Source organism: Balaenoptera physalus, assembly GCF_965194825.1.
Source record: "Balaenoptera physalus genome assembly, chromosome: 3".
Classification (NCBI taxonomy): Eukaryota; Metazoa; Chordata; class Mammalia; order Artiodactyla; family Balaenopteridae; genus Balaenoptera; species Balaenoptera physalus.
In genome coordinates, this window is record NC_138890.1 from 11,097,979 (window position 1) to 11,121,094 (window position 23,116).

General features: G+C 43.2%; 1 protein-coding gene across 3 annotated transcripts in view; it reads left to right on the top strand.

Annotated features, from left to right (window-relative positions):
* LOC309658679 (olfactory receptor 10H1-like) overlaps positions 1-23,116 on the top strand; it is a 119,838-nt gene that overhangs the window by 27,432 nt on the left and 69,290 nt on the right. For 2 of the 3 annotated variants that reach the window (XR_014262371.1, XM_082457528.1), the window contains exon 1: positions 1,722-1,956. The exons of the other annotated variant lie outside the window; for it this stretch is intronic. The gene's annotated coding sequence lies outside the window, so the exon portion shown is untranslated. Of the gene's footprint in view, positions 1-1,721; positions 1,957-23,116 lie in introns of those variants that run through there. 3 annotated transcript variants of the gene reach the window in all.

The window sequence follows — 23,116 nt, forward strand, 5'->3', positions numbered from 1 at the left end:
TTCGAAATTTGGTAAAACAACATTTAAACCTTCGACTGTTCTTCAGGTTATACAGATGGTAGTGGCTTAGCTGGGATTCGAAGCAAGGCTGTGTGATTCCAGAGCTCGTGCTCTGGACTGTGGCGCCTCCTTATCATATATGCTTCATGTGTTACTTTTGTTTTTTTTTCTTGTGGCCCTTATGGTACTTAGCCCTAAGTGCCATACGTGTGATGAACACGTACACTGCCCTGTAGGAGGTCTTCTTTTGTTCAACGCATGAATTGGTCATCCACCACACGGGGTTCTAGTCTCAGAAGATACAGGTCAGGGAGCACCAGCTGTCAGCATAGCAGCGCCCCACATTTCTGTTTGAGGCTTGCAGCCCAGATTTTCCCTTTGGTCTAGTGTGAAGGATCCAGATATGTAAAGCTTATATTCTAGACAAATCATGGGCTATCCGGAAAGAAATTCACCAGTAAATTATTCCAGTTTCTCTGGCCTTCCTGGAGTATATCCAGTAAGGCATCTCATTCATGTCTGGCAAGCAAATATATCGTTTATTGCAACTTCATCGTGGAGTGATGTATTGGTTTAAAGTACGATCAACACAATTTGGTCATTGTGAGTATGCCAGCTGGGTCCACTGTTTACTACACATATGTAACTCTAGCGATTCTTACGCCCAAGAGAGGAGACATACTCTTGGGTGTCTAGGGCAAGGGAAACATGTGTTGTTATTCAGGAGCTGGAAGCTTCAGCATGACAGGAAGGAATTGAAAAATCCTGGTCTACACATGACTTTACCTTGTTTGAAACTTGTTTCTTTGGCTTGCTTCATTGGAGTGTTTTCTGTCTCCTGGGGCTGACATTGTGTGTTATGTATCACGCATGTGACATGTAGAAGTTTCAGAACCCAGAGTCATATAGATCAATAAAAATGTATTTATATATTTTAGTTTCAAATCTATTGAAAATAACACTGGGCATAATTCATATATTCCAAAATTAGTTTGACCCTCTGCCCATGAGATTCTTTTTATGATATGTGACAGCTAATTTGGACTTCCATCCCCAATAAACTTTGAGGTTTGAGGACACAAAAGGTTTTGCTCAGACCTAAATTCTGTCTGAAAAAAAGGGCTAAATATTATAAGCCCTTTCTAACCTCTCCAGGAGCAGAAATGATTTACAGCTGTGGCATTGAACCATAGTTCCTTGATCTCATTTGAGAAGAGTTCTGTAAGAAACGATGTCTTGATTTTTGTTTGTTTTGTTTGTTCCCTGTTTTCTTGTCTTACTTACCAACAATCCATTGTAATTCATGAGTTAGTATGGCAGCAGGCTGGGTGTTCCCTGGAGCTCATTAAATGAACTTTTGTTCCTAAACTGATGTTTGTCTCCTTGTTTTCAGCCCCTCTTCTTTCCTCTGCCCTTTACTATAACCAGAGCTCAGCAAAAGCTGACTGGCTTTGTGCAGACCCTACTTAGGGTAGTCTTTTCTTAATCATTTTATTCATGGCTCCTCCATTTCATTGTTTGCCTTCTCAAAATGTGTTGCAATCTTTCTGTGGTTGATGACTTCCACAATGTCTTGGCTTTTATTGGTTGCTTAATTTTGGTTCTTTATCTCATGTGATTGAAATTTTGAGTTTATACATGTCCCTCCTTAACGAGGCTTTAAGGGCAGGAGTCGTTTCTAATCCTTAGCACAGAGCAGATGCTTTTTTTCCTTTTTAGATGCTTTTTAATGATGATAAAATGTACGGTTTAAATCACTCATTTTACAATAATTTTGCTTTAGGTTGTGACAGAAATAAAGTTTCCAGAAGTTGTGTTCCTGCAATAAGAAACAAAGATGTGACCTTCCAGTTGTGTAAAGCTCACGAATGCTGTGTAAGTGCGTCGGGTGCAATAAGGAACCTGGAGCTAAATGGGCTAGTTCTGAGAGAGAGAGACTTAACTATGTTAACAAAGGTAAGCCTTCATTGTGTCCTGCCAACATTTGATAGTTGCTTTTGGGGCAAACTAAACGGGTAAAATTTTAAACTGTTCTCCCCATTAAAGGGATTGAATAAATAGGCCACTTTGGTGCACCTGTGTCTTGCGAATTGTCCAATTGGAGATGGAGGTTTAGAAAGTGAGTTTCAGTCTTGTTTAAGTCTCTTCCCATCAGACTGGTCTCGTGATTTCCTACACACCATGTTACTTCCTGTCTACCTTTTCTTGGTGTTGTTCATGCCTGGATTGTCTCCTGTACCTGCTCAAACCTTGGTCCATTCTCATTTGTACCATGGAAGTTTGTCATGCTGGATGCTGTCAGAACGAATTTTACTTAAGTTTGTGTTAAGCCGCAAAGCACACATTTTGTATAATTTCTGTTTTTTGTGTTTGTTTATATTTTTATGGTTTCTCTTCAAGAAATATTATGAGAAGGGAAATAGCAAGATGTAAAGAGCAAAAAAGTCATCATTCTCTTTAAATTGTTAGAACATGTATCTGCAATCATAATTATACTGCACTGTGGTATGTGTTAAAATAGGAAATATATGTAATGTCCCGTAGGAGCAGCAGAGTCAGTGGTGTTAGTGGGGGTGTGTCACGGAAGTCATCACAAAGCAGGTGACTGTTGGTTGGGGTCCTGAAACATTAGTGTGTGTTCCCTGTGTCCAGTAGTGGTCTGGAGGGGTCAGGAAGCCTGCCTTTCAGTTTGAGGGAACAGAGGGTTTGAGGTCCTCTCTCTTCTATTGCTCCAGTATACTGCATAGCAGCTAATAAAATACTGGGTTTATAGTTGACATTTAAATCGCTGATTGATCATCAAGATGGGGATGTATCATTGGAAATGAAAATAGGAAGAGTCTTATGCTTTTTAGGTTTTTCTTTTTTTTCCTATGTCTCAGAAGGCTCTTTGACGGGAGACTTTTTATTCTCCCATACAATTCCATGAATACTTTTACCCTGGCACTTATTTTAATGGCATTTTCAATTTATAAATGTCTTTGAAACACATATTGTAAACTATTTGAGGGTAATGACCATGGCCATTGGTGGCACACCTTAAATGTGCATCGTGTTAAGTTTTTTTTTTTTAATTTTATTTATTTATTTATTTATTTATGGCTGTGTTGGATCTTCGTTTCTCTGCGAGGGCTTTCTCTAGTTGTGGCAAGCGGGGGCCACTCTTCATCGCGGTGCGCGGGCCTCTCACTATCGCGGCCTCTCTCTCTGCGGAGCACAGGGTCCAGACGCGCAGGCTCAGTAATTGTGGCTCACGGGCCCATTTGCTCCGTGACCTGCGGGATCTTCCCGGACCAGGGCTCGAACCCGTGTCCCCTGCATTGGCAGGCAGATTCTCAACCACTGCGCCACCAGGGAAGCCCCATCGTGTTAAGTTTTGAGTGTCATGTGGTCTACCATCAGTGCTTCCCTCTTTCACCCAGTTTTCTTCCTCATTTCCTTCTCCAAATTTGTCTCATTTTTCTACTTTCCCTTTTGCTTCTCTATTCTTGCTTTCTCTTTCCCATTGCATCTGTCATTCTTCTTCTCCTTCTCCTTCTGACTTCATTATGGCCAACCGAAGCCTTTTCTAGTCTGTTCTCTATCTTCCTTGCCTCTTTATTGCCATCCACAAACTCTTACAGAATATTCTTGGTTGACTCCCTTACTTCCTAGCATACCCATGTACTTCATGATCACTTTAGAACATTGAAAAGGGTCGGAATGTTTAAAAATAGGTAATTCTAATCAGTCTTCTTTCACCTCTGGTATAAGACTCTTCTTCCTCAATCTGACCATTCTCAAATCTAGAAGTACTCCAGCTCATTGGTCCTCCTTACCCCCATGTTTAGGCCAAAGAACTTGTGAAACCTTAGCCCTGTTTAATACTTGAATTTATCAAAACATAAGAGAGCTAATTCTGCCTAAGGGCACCAAAGAAGAATAAAGATGCCACAGATAAACGTTTAGTCCAGATTTATAACGGACTCTAAGTGCCTAGTTGAGTGCTGACCATTAACTCACTTGAACAACAGGGAGCTCATGACAGAAACTAACATGTTAATTGTATAGACACTTCACCATTCCTCAGTGTAGCTGATAAACTGCATCCAGTTAGCTTAAATAACATGAATGATGAATTTCCCTGGGTATATAAATTGGGAGTTTGTAAAGTTATCTTTTTCCCTTTGTACAACTACTGACTACCACCTCGCTTCGTCACGGCAATAGAAAATGATGACTAAGAAACACATTGTCTCTGGGCTTCCCTGGTGGCGCAGTGGTTGAGAATCTGCCTGCTAATGCAGGGGACACGGGTTCAAGCCCTGGTGTGGGAAGATCCCACATGCCGGGGAGCAACTGGGCCCGTGAGCCACAACTGCTGAGCCTGCGCGTCTGGACCCTGTGCTCCGCAGCGAGAGAGGCCACTATAGTGAGAGGCCCGCGCACCACGATGAAGAGTGGTCCCCGCTTGCCACAACTAGAGAAAGCCCTCGCACAGAAACGAAGACCCTACGCAGCCAAAAATAAATTAATTAATTAATAAAAAAAAACAAAAACAAAAACAAAACCACATTGTCTCAGTATCCGTGGACATAATGTCTTAGTATTCTACAAAAATCTCTAAATTCTTAATCTAAGAGATATATCTGCCAATATCTTATATCCTTATCCTTTGTTAATATAAATAACCAATCTATGAAGGTCTCAGTTTCCTTACTTAGAATATGAGGTGGATAGATTTGCTAATATCTAGGGACCTTTCCAATTTTAATATTCCCTGGTTATAAGGGCTGAGCCAAATACAGTGGCTCCTGAGTCATTAACCTCGCTCACGATGAAAGTTATCGGCAAGAGCTACACGTAAGAGATCAAATATTCGTATCCATATATATTGTAGCACATTGACTTTTACAGAACTCAAAGTAACACAACATAGTTACATTCATAGACTTAAGGTCACTGTGGTATACTTTACAGTTTTTCTTTTCCCTAGGAAGGAAATGTAGATCCCTGGGAAGGGATTTCTTTCTCTGCCTTTTAGTAATGTAAGCCTTTTATTATCTCTTGGATCCTAAAAATGGGGAGGGTTTTGGCAGGTGGAGCTTAGGAGAGACCCATCAGGTGGCAGGGACAACATGAGAAAGGGCAGAAGGAAGAATGGATTTTGAGAAGGACCTGATATCTTACATGATGAGAGCAGCGTTTCACAATGTCTGTCCTGCACAACACTGGTTTTAGATGATGTTGATGTAGTTACAAGACAGAAGCATATGGGAAGAGCCGTACTCTACATCCCGACATGAAATTCAGGTTTCACTTTGTTACATTACGTACTCTGAAAAGTTTTGGAGGAAGGAAGTGATTTCATTTTTTTAATTCAGTCTTACTCACAGTTACTTGAGAAACCTATATTCAGCTGATGGGACTGTATTTTGTGAAAGGCCAATCGAGAAATGCTGAGATGGAGCTTAAGATATTTCTGTGTGGGGACAGGCATGTGATTATTTTTCTTATAATTCTTTACTGTTTGTCCTAAAAATTGTTACTTTGCAGGGTTTTTTGTTGTGTTTTGTTTTGTTTTTTACATCTTTATTGGAGTATAATGGCTTTACAGTGTTGTGTTAGTTTCTGCTGTATAACAAAGTGTATCGGCCGTATGTATACATATATCCCCAGGTTTCAGTTTTAAGCCTTCTGTTTTTACCTGAGTCATTGGGCCTCTTAGAAAGCTCAACAGTTCTGCGGTCTTCATCTCTTATGTAGTTTCCAGAAGCTCCTGGCACTTACCAGTATTTCCTCTTGATTCTTTTCCTCCGACTTCAAACTTCTTACGATTATGAGCTGATTGTTTTCTCAGCCTCTAGTGTCAAAACCAGCCACGTCGCTCATCTTCATTGTCTCAGTTACAAGGTGCAATATTTCCCACGTTTATGTGTGTCAAAATATAAGTCAGGGATTGATACATAGCATATGCTCAATAACAATTGTATTTCCTTTTTTTCTTTGTTCAAAGGTATCCAAACACTGGCCAAGTTCTTAAATTGAAAGTAGAGTGATCTAATTTATTCAGCTCATCCAACCATCAATATTGAACATTTGTCTTTTTTCTTACACCTATTTCTTGTATTCCAGTCGTGACGTTCTAGAGCACAGTGAGCACATGTATAACTTATTACTGCATTACTACCTTGGCTGTTCCTTGACCAAAATTTACTTCATACAGCTGACAGCCTAATTAACCTACTAGAGTTTTTTTTAATGTATGCATACAAACCATAAACACCAGTTGCATTGCTAATAACTGAATTTTTACATCTCTATGCACCCATGTATCCAACACCAGGTCAAGGTATTATAAAATATTTGTAACACCCTACAAGGTTCTCTGTTACTTCTTTCTGTTCCATACTCCCCCAGGGCAACACCCAAGCTGACCTCTTTCACCATATATGACATACAGGGCACCACACAGTGTGTATTCTTTGGTATCTGGCCTTTGGTTACATATCATTATATCAGTAGTTTATTCTTTTATTGTGTTTTCTTGATTTTTTAAACCTAGACATTCATACAGTGTCAAAGTACCACTGATTTCTTAATATTATTATGCTGACCTCCATCTTCAGAGGCTTTCCACAGTCTTCCATCTGTCTTTCCACCTACTTTCTCTTCCGTCTAATGATGTTTCATTTAACCAACCTCAGTCAGCCTTTCCCCCATATTCCCCAACACGTAGCACTCCTGTGTTCAGCCAGTTTTGTTCCCTATTCCATAAGCCCTTTGTGCCATTGCTGACACTGTGCCTGTGCCCTGCCCGGAAGGCCTGTTCCCTACCCTCTATATACTTGTTCAAGACTCAGTTTAAATGCTGCCTGTTCTAAGAAGTCTTCTCAGAAGAAGCCAGTGCTTTTTGGAATCCTTCTGCAATGAAATCCCATAGCAAGTGTCATCTGTCCTCCCTGATCTGGTAATTAATTATCCATTGTTCCTATCATATAGTGTTTGTTTTTCTTATGTGCTGTTATTATTTATTGAAGCAGATTATAGTGACTTGAACCAGGAACTGGGTCATTTTCCTCTTCATTTTAGTGCAAGTTTCTGTGACATGAAGTTAAACTCCTTTTCCCTCACTTCCCATTCACCCACTTGTTAAACACAAAGTACAAGTGAAACTTATTGGTTAACAGGTTTTTGTGGTCCTTGGTTCTGGTCCCTAGGTCTAAGCTGTGCTTCTGTAGTGCTAGTTTGACTGATTTCTTATTGTCACATAACTCAGGAATTAACTAAATCATTACAAATTTAGATACATATAAGATATTATAAGAAAACCAGTGGATGTCACAAGTTTAGGCCTGGGGGAGAGTGTTGTATGAGTCCTAGTTTGGTGGGGCTCACACTGCATGATCGCGCCTTCCAGTATTCCATTGTAAGTAAGAAAGAGGTATGCAAATATATGCTTAACATTTAACAGTGTTGATAAAAAAGAGAGGAGAGAAAGGGATGACAGGTACTTTGAGGGCTTTTTGGAATTCATGAACAATTATGATTGGATGGGGAAAAAGAAAAACCGAGGGCTAACCTCCCGCAGGTGAGCTCAGGAAAGAGAGAAGGGCTCATCTGGTATGCAGGTAGAGAGGTTTGACCTACAGAATCTTAGAAAACCTCAACAATCTGAGCAGTGATGGCAAGAGGCAAACTAAAGGGATAACAAAAGTCTGCAAAAGTCTCGCACCAAGAGCTTTGGCATGGTGTTGATCATCTCGCTAATCCTAACATGCAGACATTTATGAGAGTAAAGTCAGGTCTTTGCCAGAGTGGGTTCCTTATTTGGGCAACTGGGTCAAATGAAGAAAGGCAAATGTAGGCTGCCGGAGTAAATAAGGAGAGGAAAAACAAAACGAACGAGACCTATCATTCATCAGTGGTTTCCCCCCAATATTCTTAGCCTCCACCTTATCTCCATCTTACTGGTAACACAGGAACTAGACTGAACAGTCAGGTAAAAGGTCTCTACAGAAACGGAGGTAATATAGAAAATAAGAAAATAAAACATGAAATTGTAGATTTTCTTCCTAGGGGTAATTGAGATGATAGTTGAATAATAACATAAGATCAGGTGAAGTCCAAAGACATTTTAGAAAAGCTGGATAAAGTAAGAAAACATCTGTTCGCTGGCATCTGAATGTTAGAGAGACACCAAGACATGTGGGCCAAGTTCTGGAGAGAAGGGAAACACAGACGCAAGCTTGACATTTGGTGCAGCTTTTCTCCTTGGGGCATTTGCTGATTCAAATCTTACAGACTAGGAGCTGAAAAGCCAAGGAGTTCAAAAGACTCTAACCACAGAAGCCAAACGGCAAAAGCTCAAGCTAAAGTCAACAACTAATGGAATGACAAGCTAAGTGTATCTTTAGTCTCACAGGGCCGCGGAAACCATTACATTTAAAGCCTAACAAATACATGGGTAGTTGGGCATAGGGAGAATCCAAACGCTCATATGGTAATCCCAAAGGGCAACACCCGTAGATGAAGGACAAGACAGAAATACAGCAACCTTCACACAGACTGAAAAACAGCTTTGAATGAGCTCAAACTGAGAATGGACTAAGGTTTCCAGTCCCTATAGTAACTGTCTGCCATGGGCAAAAGGAAATCTTTTCAAGAGAACGATAACGACATCCAGAATGTGGAGGTATCTTTATAGTTTCCTAAAATAAGTTAAGCCCAATTTTAATATAAAAAATAATTTGATATACCAGGAAAAAGACTAAATGATCCAAAGCTCAAAAAAAAAAAAAAAACAGAACAAGAAAGAAAGAAAGAAAGAAAGAAGACAATATAAATAGACAAAGGAGGACAAGAGTTACCAGGCATTGGTTAAAAAAAACCAAAACAACTATGATTAAACAAAGAAAATAGACACATGGCAAATAAGCATATGAAAAGATGCTACACATTCCATGTCATCAGGGAATTTTAAATTAGAACAATAATGAGATACCACTACACACCTATTCAAATGGCTAAAATCCAAATACTGAAATACCAAAGTTGTTGACGATGCAGAACAACTCGAATTCTCATTTGTTGCTAGCAGGATACTTGGCAGTTTCTTACAGAACTAAACATACTTTTACCATACAGTGATCTAGTAATCATGCTCTTTGGTATTTACCCATAGGAACTGAAAAGTTATGTCCACATAAAATCCTGCACATGGATGTTTATAACAGTTTCTTTCATAATTGCCAAAACTTGAAATCAACCAAGATGTTTTTCAATAGGTGAATGGATAAACAAGCTATTGTGTATCCGTACAAAGGAATAGCATTCAGCAATAAAAAGAAAAGGCTATGAAGCCATGAAAAGGCATGGAAGAAGCTTAAATGCATATTGCTAAGTGAAAAAAAGCCAATCTGCAAAGGCTACATGCATATTATATGATTGGAGCTATATGAAATTTAGGAAAAGGCAAAAGTGTGGAGACAATCAAAAGATCAGTGGTTGCCAGAGGTTGTGGGGAGGGAGAAAAGGATGGGTGAAGCCCGGAATTGTAAAGGCAGAGAAACTCCTGTGTATGGTTCTGTAATGGTGGATACAGGTTATTGCACATTTGTCAAAAATCATATAATGTACAAAACAAAGAGTGAAGTGTAAAGTAAAGCATGGACATTAGTTAGTAATAATGTATCAATACTGGTTCATTAACTATAACAAATATATTATGCTAATGTAAGATGTTAATAATAGGGGAAACTGGGTTGAGAGGTAAGGAAGTATGAGAACTCTGTCCTTTCTGCTTAATTTTTCTGTAAGCCAGAAACAGCTCCAAAATAGTCTATTAATTTAAAAAACAAATGTAGACCTGCATACAAAACTTGCACGTAAATCCAACCACAGCAGCATTATTCATAAGAGCCCCAAAGAGGAAATAACCCAAATGGCCATTTACTGTGAATGATCAATGAAACACAGTAATAACCACACCATGGAATATTATTCAGCCATAAAAAGAAATCAAGTACTGATACATGCTACAACATAGATGGACCTTGAAAACATGCTAAGTAATTGTATGATTCCATTTGTATGCAATGTCCAGACTAGGCAAATCTGTAGAGACAAAGTATATTAGTGGCTGCCTAGGGTTCGGAGAAGTGGGGGAGTGAGTGACTTATAGTAGATTATTTTTGGGGGGGGGGATGGATGAAAGCTTTACAATTGATTGTGGTGGTAGATGCATAACACATTAAATTGTACACTTTAAATAATATGGAAAGTAAATTATATCTCAATGAAACTATTATTTAAAATTATGATTTTACAGAAATTCAGTCCTTAACTATTATGTATCTATCTGTCTATCTAGCTATCTATCAACCTATCTATCTCTCTCTCTATTTGTCTATCCATCTATCTCTCTGTCTATCTATCCATCTATCTATCTATCTCTATCTGTCTGTCTATCTATCTATCTGTGTGTCTATCTATCTCTCTATCTCTATCTCTCTGTCTATCTCTATCTATCTATGTCTCTATCTATCTATCTCTCTATGTCTCTCTCTCTTCTCTGTCTATCTATCTGCCTATCTCTCTCTCTCTCTCTGTCTCTATCTCTCTGTCTCTGTCTCTCTATGTATCTATCTATCTGTCTGTCTATATATCTCTATCTCTCTATCATCTATCTGTCTATCTATCTATCATCTCTCTATGTATCTATCTATCTATATATCTATCTATCTATATCTACCTGTCTACCCATCTATCCTTATGTATAGAACAGTAACAATGGCTTATAAGTCACTTCCCTACATTATTTTATCCTTCCAAAACTCTTGAGAGGTCAATAGGCCATAGGAAAAGCACTGAGTTCACTGGAACACTTGAAGGTTGAATTAACTGTTTGTGATCACTCAATCAGTAAATGGTGATGCAGGGAATTCCACACACATCTTCTCTGTCCTCCTTTCCTCCTTCCCTCCCTCCTACTTGCTGACTCTATTCCAGCCACATTATTTACTGATTCTTCCCTGAGGACACTGGCATCCTTCCTCTGGGCCTTGCAGAGGTTATTCCCATGATCTGGAATGCTTTTCCCTCAGATGTCTGACTCATCTGCCTCCCTCTAGACTGTTCAAATTCCACCTTCCCAGTAAAACTTATCCTGTCTACCGTTTAAGTTGAAAGCCTTGCTCCTCTCTGCCCACAATCTCACCTCACCATATACTGCTTAATCTCCATAGCATTTATTCCTGGCGAACCTACCAGAGAATGTACATGGGTTTCTGTTCTCCCCTCCAACTGGAAGATAGGCTGCACAGACTCAGGAATTTTGCCATTATTAAACCTAGTGGAGGCCCAGCAGAAGTCTAGGGTCAGCCAGAACTGGGCACAATTATAACTCTCGTGATTTGATATTTTAGTGGGTTAGCTCAGAGCCAAGCCAGTTATTAAAGAGGATCTTTTCTGCTGTTTTAAGCAGCATGGTACATTTGAGGTCAACTTAAATTTTCAGTAATTACAGAGCAGGTATGAACTCTTCCTTTGTTTCTCCAGACACATGAACCCGGATGCCAAATCCGTCCTCTCTGGGTGTAGTGGGAACGTATGAAGATGACTGGCCTAAGTCTCAATTGAATAAAAAGATGCCCCAAAAGACATTTCAGCATTTTCAAAAAGTTCAGTCATAAAGTGTGGTTCCTTATCACACATCAGGGATTATCTAGCCTCCAGTGTGGTTTTTGTTTTTTGCAGTAAAAATGTGTCATTTTATATTTTAAATTTGCATTATGAAAATAAGTCTGTACACGAAGTAATACATATCTAATGAATATGAATCATGTAAATTTGGTCATGGTATTTAAAATTGGCTTTGGCTTTGAAGTATTTTTAAATTCATAGAAAATATTGAACTTCTAATAAAATAAATAAAACATTGTAATAATTGATATTAATAATCAACTTCAAAATTTCTTTGTCTGCATTTTCTGTTCAATTTTAAAAGAGAAGTCACTTTCAGTAGTGTTCCCAAGTGAGTGATTGCACCTTCTATGATTTGAAAAAAGATCCGATTGCCATTAGCTGTTCTTAAGTGCTGAACATAACTGAGAGAAATTGTAACAAGACACTCTCTGTCACTGGCAGGAAATCCATCTCCGTCCTTTGCGGGGGCAGTCCCGAGCTCATGTTTTAACGGACGCGAATGCAAACCGTGGTTCTCACGTGACTTTCTGAAGAGCCCCAGCAGCAGGCCCAGGTACCTTGAGTGGACTAAGTCTCACTTTATGGCAGTGGCATCAGATGGTGGCTACAGAAGGTTGCCGACGTCCCTGTGTGCTCTGACAGGCTCTGCAGACCGGGGGACGAAAGGACCAAGGAACTCTGACCGCCCTCGGGAATCCCAAGTGACTGGAGGGACACCGCGTCAGGGCCCCAGGCAGTGTCGCCCACTGTTGCGGAGGCGGGCGGAGGCTCCGCAGCTTCATTTCGTCCCGTCCCTTCCAGTATTTAAAATTATTGTCAAGATGCTGGGTTAACTCAGGCAGGTCTACAAAGGCATCCCAAGCAGCAAACATGTCTGTGATGAACAATGAAAGAGATTTGGGATTTGGGGATGCTGCAGGTATTTCTGTCAAAAACTGGCATCACCACAGGCAAGTCCTGTCGCTTCTCTTCATCAGTCTGAGAAAAACATTCTTCTGAGATACGTGCGGCCCACTCGATGCACTGCTCCACGGGTCGGCAGGGATTGGACACATCAGCACACTTAATCAGTCAGGGTGAGTCACCCCAACTCTCCCTCCTCTGGACCTTAGTTCCTCCTGATTGTCACTCGTTACACTGAAAACAGATTTCAGGAGTCAGCACGTGCAGCCATAATGTGTGCCTAATTCCACATCCCAGTCACTGGGACACAGAATTTTGGTGTCTTAAGTCTGGCTCCCACATCACCACTCACATATGTCAGTTCTTCCTCTACAGCTGAGTCAGTGAGTAAAGACACATAAACAGAAGCAGATTAATACGAACAAGGTTTTATTGACATATATATATGTACATAAAGCTGGGAAAGAGAAAGGCCCATTCAGGCAAATGCATAGGGGGAGAGGAAGCATCTGAAAACAGCAGTGGGCATCCTGCCAGTTCCAAGTCTAGGGAAAACTTGGGTCCGCCAAGTTAACAGTCAAGCCAGGGATGGCACAGTGGATGATACAGCCAGCTGTCTTCCATTCTCCTAACTGGAGCTTCTCAAGTCTGGTGTAGTTCTGAAGTGGGCTCATATGCTCCTCACCCTCCAGCACACACACACACACACACACACGCACACACACACACACACACACACACTAGCACACCCCTGAGGTGTGGTCCTCCGGCTTGCTGTAGGAAGAGAGGAAGTGAAGTTTCACTTCAAGGGGCTGAGCCACTTTCCAGTGAGGCAAAGTCCATTCATGGTGACACACAGTTTGCAGAATAAGATCTGCTCTTCATTTGTTGAGTTTCTTCATAGAAGAAAGGAATTCGCTGGTGGCTCCTATGAAGCCCTGGGCAGGTTATGCGGCTGCCAGACTCCTATGAGCACAGGCACAGCTGCCCTGACCAGGGGCCTGCAAACACAATGCTGGCTCGTCTAAGTCAGAGGGGTGTCCTGACTCGGGGGCCCCAGTGTTCTTCCTGAGGGTGGAGCTTCCTCTCTAAGTATGGATGCTGCTATCCCCCATGGTACCACCTGGGTTTTGACCAGGGGGGGCCTCAGGTGCTTTGTATGAATGTGGCACCAGAAGTGTATCCAGTCACAGCAGGTGTGGTGCTGTCCCCCATGCCCCCCCCCCCCCGGTTCTCTGCACAGATGGGTTCCAAGTCTGATGGCAGTTATTGACACAGGGCCTCCCAGCACCGGTGAGATGTTGTGCCCTCCATCCGCACCACCTGTGTGTTGGCCAGGTGGGTCCCAGTTGTAAGCGGGAATAGCAGGTCCTCCAATCATGGGCATGATGTTGTTCCCTCCTAGACGACCACCACCTAGATTGTGGGCAGGTGGGCCCCTTGTGCTTGGCAATAAGGTAGAACTAGAAGTGTGTTGAAACCCACGGGTGATGACCACACTTGCAACTGCAACAGATGTGGTGTGCTCTGTTGGAAGGTGGAAAGTGACATGTCCCTTGACACAGATTTCTTCTCCTTGGTGATGGAACTTTTACATGTAGATTTTCTCCGTCCAGATGGGCCCTGTGTGCAGTGACGGAAAGTGGGAACCCTAGGGCCTCCCATCGTGGGGATGGTGTTGTCCCCTGCCATCACCGTACCACCTGTACTCAGCCCAGGTGGGCCCCAGGTGTTTGGATTTAAGGTGGAATCAGGTATGTTCCCAAATGCTGGGATGGTGCCCGCCCCTCCTAGTGCAGCAGCCTTGCCGTGGTCAGGTAGATGGCAGGTTGTCTGGCCCAAAGTAGGAACAGAAGCGGTGCTGGGTGCCCCACTTAGTCCTGCCCCGAAGTTAAGTGGTCTGGATGCCTGTGAGTGAGTGAGGCCTGGGGCTGACACACCGACCCCAAGGCTCCCACCGGCCGTAGGGGCTGCAGGTCCCATGAACAGTGGGCCCGGTGTGGTGTCGGCAGAGAGCGAGCTACTGTCCCCAGTACTAGGCATCCTGGTGGCAAGTCCGAAGCCAGTAGCAATGGACACAGCCCTGGGGAGAATGCCTGGCTTGTCGCCAAAGGCCGGCTGCGTGTTGCTGGTGGTGGCGAATAGGGAAGCTGGCGAAGCTGCCGGCATGATGCTGACTTGCGGTGGCTAGGCTGCAGGGGCGACTAGGACTTTATCTTGTGCTGAGGCTGCTGGGTTTCCCAACAGAAAATTATCGTTAGGCCTCTGCCCATCGTTGGCCCCCAATGTGGCCTGAGACGGGAGACCTGGGTCTAAGGAAGCTTGAAGTGTTGGTCTATCTGTTGACCACGTTGCAGGTAAATGCGTCGAGGCATGGGCTGAGGCATTGCTACTACTGGGAGGTGTGTTCCCAGAACTAGGAACAGCCCTGTGAAATGCCTATTGGTTCTGCCTGGAGACAGGGGCAGACTGGAAAATGACAGCCTGGGAAGGAGGTGTGGTGTCCATAGGTACAGTGCCAGAGCTGCTGCCTGCTGAAGCATTGGTGACGGCTGAGGCCGTAACTGGGGGGCTGGGGAAAACAGGAGCCGAATGGAAAATGACAGCCTGGGAAGGAGGTGTGGTGTCCATAGGTACAGTGTCAGAGCTGCTGCCTGCTGAAACATTGGTGACGGCCGAAGCCGTAACTGGGGGGCTGGGGAAAGCAGGAGCCGAATGGAAAATGACAGCCTGGGAAGGAGGTGTAGTGTCCATAGGTACAGTGTCAGAGCTGCTGCCTGCTGAAGCACCGGTGACGGCCGAAGTCGTAACTGGGGGGCTGGGGAAAGCAGGAGCCGAATGGAAAATGACAGCCTGGGAAGGAGGTGTGGTGTCCATAGGTACAGTGTCAGAGCTGCTGCCTGCTGAAGCACCGATGCCGGCCGAAGTCGTAACTGGGGGGCTGGGGAAAGCAGGAGCCGAATGGAAAATGACAGCCTGGGAAGGAGGTGTGGTGTCCATAGGTACAGTGTCAGAGGTGCTGCCTGCTGAAGCACCGATGCTGGCCGGAGCTGTAAATGGGGGGCTGGGGAAAACAGGAGCCGAATGGAAACTGACAGCTCCGGAAGGGGCAGCAGTGTCCATGTAGACGCTAGGCTGCAAGGTCACACTTCCAGATGCCGTGACCATGCTGGTGGAAGGGATTGCCACAGAAGTCCTGGGCTGCCCAGTTACAATAGGGGGATCGATGGTAGGGGCTGGAAGAGGGGTAGGTGAGTTTAAAGGAGGGGTAGGAGCTACACAGTTGGGTGTTGGGGGTTCTTTTTCATGGGACGGTGGCTGGACCTTCCTCACGTTCTTGGGGATCTTTTTCCAGCGACACTGAATGTTCTTCTCCAAGGTGCCTGGGTGTTTGGCAGCAGCTAAGCACGGAAGCTTAGGAGGAGGGGGCAGCTCACCTCGATCCCACGTCAGTGCCTCGTTCCCCGACGGGGGCGACCTCAGCCCTGGCAGCGGCAGAAAAAGCGGCAGGGGAATCTTCCGCTTCCAGGGCCTACTGCTGGTAGATAGCAGGGAAGAGGAGCTTCTTGTTGGGATGCGTGAAGACTCTTCACGCTGCAGCTCCTTCCCAGACGTCAGTGAACCTGGTGATTTGGGCCGGTGGTCTTCACCCAGCACTTTTTTTGTTGGCCTCTCCAGCAGCAGGGAGCAGCATGCAGTTGGGGCAGAGGACAGCACGGCATGGGATGGGGCCTTCACCTCCCTCTTCTCACCTCCTTCCCAGGCTGTCATTTTCCGTTCTGCCCCTGTTTTCCCCAGCCCCCCTCTCCTCAGTGGGAGGTGACTGGATGGTACCGGCTTCCTGACGTTGACTCCCTGCTCAGGGCAGAAGGCAGGCGCTGGAGCAGCAGGGTGGTCCCGGTCAGATGTGGCAGCCTCCCAGGAGGGCCAAACCAGCGGGTGACAGCCCACCGGGGCCCCACGGCGGGGCGGGCGGCGGGGCCGGCGGCCGTGGCGGAGCCAGGTACGAAATTTGCATAGTACATTGCCCATGTAGGACCGGTTGTGCGCCAAGCGATCCGAGAACAGAGTGTGAAACTGGGAGAGCTTCTCCTTCGCTTCACCTCCTCTCAAGGTCTAGCACGCACTGGACACTGGATGGCTCAGCCTGGCGCTTGTGACATGTCCATTGTACTCGTCACAGAGAAAGGGCGGGCGGGGCAGGGCGGGGGGTGGGGGGCGCATGCAAGCCCAGCCCCTGGAGAAACCCCGGCCCAAGGGCAAAGGGCGGGGCCCCAGTGCCCGACCCCTTCTGGACTTTCTAGTGGCTGGGACTTCTCGCTGTGGGTGGCAGGTGTTTGGCACCAGATGGACCACCATGCGGAGACTGTTGGGGACTGTGGAAGCCTTCTCCTCCAGAGCTCACCCTGCCTGGGCACCGGCTCTGCAGGCCCTTCAGCCCTGCGTATGTATCGGCCAGCTCTTCCCCCCCAAGGGGCCCAGGGACCAGAGCCTGTTCAGAGCTGAGTGCAGGAGGCACCCAGAGCTTGCCAGGCTGTGGCCCGCCTCCTCCAGGGACCTCCCCAGCTTCTCTGCGAGGCCTGATGACGGGAGCACCTTCTCCAGGGCTGCTCAGCTGCCAGCATCACCATGAGCCAGGTGGCGAAGGTTTCTGAGCAGGGGATGCAGAGCCCTGACCCGCCTGGGTGCTGCAGCCCACGATGTCCCTTCCTGGCAGATAGGTTCTTTCTTCACTTCCTTTTCGAAATTTGGTAAAACAACATTTAAACCTTCGACTGTTCTTCAGGTTATACAGATGGTAGTGGCTTAGCTGTGATTCGAAGCAAGGCTGTGTGATTCCAGAGCTCGTGCTCTGGACTGTGGCGCCTCCTTATCATATATGCTTCATGTGTTACTTTTGTTTTTTTTTCTTGTGGCCCTTATGGTACTTAGCCCTAAGTGCCATACGTGTGATGAACACGTACACTGCCCTGTAGGAGGTCTTCTTTTGTTCAACGCATGAATTGGTCATCCACCACACGGGGTTCTAGTCTCAGAAGATACAGGTCAGGGAGCACCAGCTGTCAGCATAGCAGCGCCCCACATTTCTAATTGAGGCTTGCAGCCCAGATTTTCCCTTTGGTCTAGTGTGAAGGATCCAGATATGTAAAGCTTATATTCTAGACAAATCATGGGCTATCCGGAAAGAAATTCACCAGTAAATTATTCCAGTTTCTCTGGCCTTCCTGGAGTATATCCAGTAAGGCATCTCATTCATGTCTGGCAAGCAAATATATCGTTTATTGCAACTTCATCGTGGAGTGATGTATTGGTTTAAAGTACGATCAACACAATTTGGTCATTGTGAGTATGCCAGCTGGGTCCACTGTTTACTACACATATGTAACTCTAGCGATTCTTACGCCCAAGAGAGGAGACATACTCTTGGGTGTCTAGGGCAAGGGAAACATGTGTTGTTATTCAGGAGCTGGAAGCTTCAGCATGACAGGAAGGAATTGAAAAATCCTGGTCTACACATGACTTTACCTTGTTTGAAACTTGTTTCTTTGGCTTGCTTCATTGGAGTGTTTTCTGTCTCCTGGGGCTGACATTGTGTGTTATGTATCACGCATGTGACATGTAGAAGTTTCAGAACCCAGAGTCATATAGATCAATAAAAATGTATTTATATATTTTAGTTTCAAATCTATTGAAAATAACACTGGGCATAATTCATATATTCCAAAATTAGTTTGACCCTCTGCCCATGAGATTCTTTTTATGATATGTGACAGCTAATTTGGACTTCCATCCCCAATAAACTTTGAGGTTTGAGGACACAAAAGGTTTTGCTCAGACCTAAATTCTGTCTGAAAAAAAGGGCTAAATATTATAAGCCCTTTCTAACCTCTCCAGGAGCAGAAATGATTTACAGCTGTGGCATTGAACCATAGTTCCTTGATCTCATTTGAGAAGAGTTCTGTAAGAAACGATGTCTTGATTTTTGTTTGTTTTGTTTGTTCCCTGTTTTCTTGTCTTACTTACCAACAATCCATTGTAATTCATGAGTTAGTATGGCAGCAGGCTGGGTGTTCCCTGGAGCTCATTAAATGAACTTTTGTTCCTAAACTGATGTTTGTCTCCTTGTTTTCAGCCCCTCTTCTTTCCTCTGCCCTTTACTATAACCAGAGCTCAGCAAAAGCTGACTGGCTTTGTGCAGACCCTACTTAGGGTAGTCTTTTCTTAATCATTTTATTCATGGCTCCTCCATTTCATTGTTTGCCTTCTCAAAATGTGTTGCAATCTTTCTGTGGTTGATGACTTCCACAATGTCTTGGCTTTTATTGGTTGCTTAATTTTGGTATTTCTACAGTTTTATTTAAATATGGTTTCAGGAGGAACAGAAAGTAAATGTTTCCTAGTCTGCCATCTTGCGCTGAAAATCCCTGTTGATTTTAGCATCCAGTGTTCCCATGGGAAAACACCCAACCCTGGCATTAATAGATGTAACACTCAAGATTTCAGCTTTTCTTGAGCAATCACTAAGGATTTAATATGTGGTCATTTCTAATGGGAAAATAATAACTGTCTCATGGAGTTGATTTGAGGATTAAATTAGATAATGAACATGAAAATGCTTTGTAAGGTTTAAAAATCTATAAAAATGTTTTGTGTTATTATTTGATTGTTTATGTTCTGTTCTGTTCATTCCACAGAATCATCTTGAGAACACATACTGTTTTTTATGTACCTGGTATATATCTCAATTAGTTTGAAGAATTTCCCAGATACCTGTTAATAGGTAGTTCTCCAATTCCAATCTTGCCACGTGCTGTACCACATAGGAATTTGATTTCTCTTTCTTTCTCTGGGTTGTTCAGAACCCAACGAAAGAACAATGGAATGGCATCAAAGAGATCAGGGTTCTTGACCCAGATTTACCATAAAATAATTGTGTCCTCTTGGGAAAATTATAGTTATTCTAAGCCCCTTTCCTTTTCTTTACTTTGACAGAGCTGCACTAGATGACCCCAAATAACATTGCACTCTTTCAGTCGTAGCTTAGATGTGATTGGTTTTCTGAAACAAATGAAGACAATGACACGTGAAACCGTGCAACATGTCTGTAACTATGTTTTCTTAGAGTTGCCTCCATTGTACACATGATAAGATGGCTGAGCACAGAAGCAGATGTTTTGACCAGAGGTTCCGGAGTAAATGGAGCTAAACCACAAGTTTCCTTCTTTCCTGACGCTCACTTAGCCACAACATAGGCTGCTGAATATTAAGCTGTAAAGCATATTATCAGTATAGTTTAAAAGAAGCTGTTCTTCTAGGATTTCCAATTAATAGCAGGAGGTTTTGAAATCCTTAAAAGATCATCTAATTTTGTGAGATTTACGGCTCTATTTTCCTGTCAAGCAAGTTGTATTAGTGCCAGACAATCATCTGAGCTTCTGGATGCTTCTCTGAACCTCTTGAATTTTTCTTCTTGCTATCTGGAATTCATTCCAGATAAGCCTTTTTGTAGAGAGTATGTACAGACTTGTCTATTTTCATGTAAGAAAGCGATGCAGTGAGTCAGGATGGGGGTTAAGCCCTCATTCTCAGAGTGGTATTGAGCTCCTGGTGAAATATAATGATCATTTCCTCAGAATAGAAAAGCAGTTATCTCAAGTTTTTAATGCCATTAACTATTTATACATTTATGTATAATACATATATTTATTGTACCTACGAGGTGTGTTCTCTTTGGGAAGTACAAAGCTATTTGAGACATAGGTTGTTAATTTTTTTGTTTTCCCACAAATACTGTGACCCTTTGAGCAGGAAGGTCTATATTTTACTAACATCTAGAACAAGCAGCTAACACGGTATCTAAGATGTAGTCAATAAATATGAAATAGATAAATGAACACATTTTAAAGGAAGGGCCAGGACATGAACAAACAGAAAATTTTCATGTTCAGTCACAAAGCCACAACAGACATAAAAATGATACAGACAACAAGTGCTACGGTCATTCAAAGAAGGCATAGAATAGATACAATGAGGATCTCCTCTATGGCACAGGGAACTCTACTCAATATTTTGTAATAACTTCTAAGGGAAAAGAATCTGAAAACGGAATCACTGTGCTGTACACCTGAAACTGACACGACATTGTAAATCAACTATCCTTCAATTAAAAAACAAACAGACAACGACAACAACAAAAAACCAAAGAGGTCGTAGAAGTTCTTATGAGATTCCATAAGAGAAGAGAAGCCAAATGAGGACAGGAGAGAAGGCTTTTGAATCAGTTCAGAGGAGAAGTCACAGAGGAACTAGTGTTTGACCTGCACTTGAGATTAAGATTAAGATGAATTAATCTTAATTAATTAAGATTGCAACACAGGGATATTACAGATGAAGGTAATCACATAAACTTACTATACTGAAACTTGCAGAGGTTATGAGTGTTGTTCAAGATCCCAACGCAAGTGCATTGTGGAATCAGAATTTTAAGTGAGGCCTAATGAACTAAAAACAAACACAAAAACAAGCCCTTCCTGTGATAACCACGTTGCCTTTGAAGTCTTTTTTTTTGGTGGGTTGGTAGAAACTGGTTCCAGTGTTCTGCACAACTGTACATTGTTTCTTGCAGGCATGACTAGTTCTGTCCCCCCGCGGCCCCCCACCCCCGAGTTGATCCTCAAAGTTTCCTTTAGAATGGACTTGCTAAAACGCAGACATGCAAGTATTCATGACGCCTGTGGCCAATCGTTTCTCCTGCCATTGCCTACTTCGCTTCTGGATTATGTGAACAATTCACTGTCTTCATTTATGCTTTTCCCTCCTCCGAGAATTCCTTTCTCCCTATGGGGCACCTGGGAAACCCACTTCATTTTTCAAAACTCAATTTACATATTATGTCTTGTGTGCACTCTTCTTTTCAGTGTTGTGATCACACGCTCCTTTTTGCTACCCTTGCACTTCTGCATGCCTGATTGTTGCACTCGCTACACTGTATTGTGACTGTAGTTTTTACATATCTCTGTGTTCTCCTAGGCAACATTCCTTTGGGCCAGGGACTACCTTTTTACATCTATTGATGCTGCCTTAGCATGTTACTTGTTGTGAAGTAGTTAGTTATAAAAATGAGATTGGAATAAATTAAAAATTGTTATGTACATATTACTTATTATCACTTTACAGATATAACAGGAAAAAATATTAATGTTGGTGCTGAAAGTTCACTTCTAGTAAGCGGTGGTGGTACTTGACTCTACTTACAATATTTTCCCCACTATTTTATATCTTTCTACCTGATAGCTCTTCTTTATTTCCATCTATGTTTCTTTATTGCTAAACCAAGAAAAACAGGTATGAGGGTAGGGCTAGGCCATACTTGGCTGGAATAGTAAAGAAATTGTGTGGGGTTTTGGTGAGAAAATCCTGAAGCATAGAGGTCTGCATCTTCCCTTTGAGGCATGTGGAGGGGTCTGCTTCTAAAGAGTTTTATTAGCGACTAGTCAAGATGCTTTTGCACAAGGCTCCTGATTAGCTGTTGGTATACTAAGAGTGAATCAGAGTTAGCGTAGTTTCTGATTTCTTTTACATTGTCAATGTGGATGATCATTTTTTACTGCTGGGGGTGGTGGTGATGGGGAGTGAGGGAATGTTCCTTTCCTGCTCCTGATGGTTCAGTCCCGTCAAGAGAGCTCTTAGGGTCATTTCAGCCCTGCTTCTTTACTGACTCTGCCCCAGGGTGATCAAGTGACTTATATAGAAAGCTTGAAAAGAATTAAGTGAGCATGCTTGCCTTGACTAATTCTGTTCTCTCCCTTGAGAGTGTGAGTGAGTGTCTTCTGTTTCTCTCATTCTGTGTATAACGAGTTAGTAAATCTGCCCAATTCTGGGGTTCCGTTATGTGATCATTGCGTTCAAACTGGATTCTCAAGCCAGGGTTATCAACAGTAACAGGAATATTCGGCCCTCCATCTTTTCTCTTTTATCTTATTTCCTAATTTATTCCAAACCAAATGGAATTAAGGCATTGTACTTGCTGGAAGGTAATGAAAAGACCCTAACATTTGGTGCATTACCTGGGAACACTGAGAAATAAAAAGAAAGGAGCAGGCATTTTGGAGAGGAAAATGTCCATGTGGAAAATATTTTGGTACTGCCAAGGAAGGTAGTCTAGTGCCTTGGTCTTTAATGTATGGTGGGAAGTTGAGACCTTTGACTGTTTGAAAATATTTAGGTTTGTGCAGTAAACTGCTGAAGCCTAGAAAAGGTTTAATGCATGCTGTATAAGTGTCCTCCGTGCTTGCTGGGAGACTAATAAAGTTGGAGGCTTAACACAATAGAAGTTTACTATCTCACAGTTGTAGAGGCCGGAAGTGTGATATCAAGGCGTCAGCAAGGCTGCTCTCCCTACAGATGCTCTAGGGGAGATTCTATCCCTGCCTCTTTCAGTTTCTGGTGGTTGCCAGCTTCCTTGGCTTGAGGCCACATCACTCAGTTTTTGTCTCTGTCTTCACATCACCCCCTTTCTGTGTCTGTA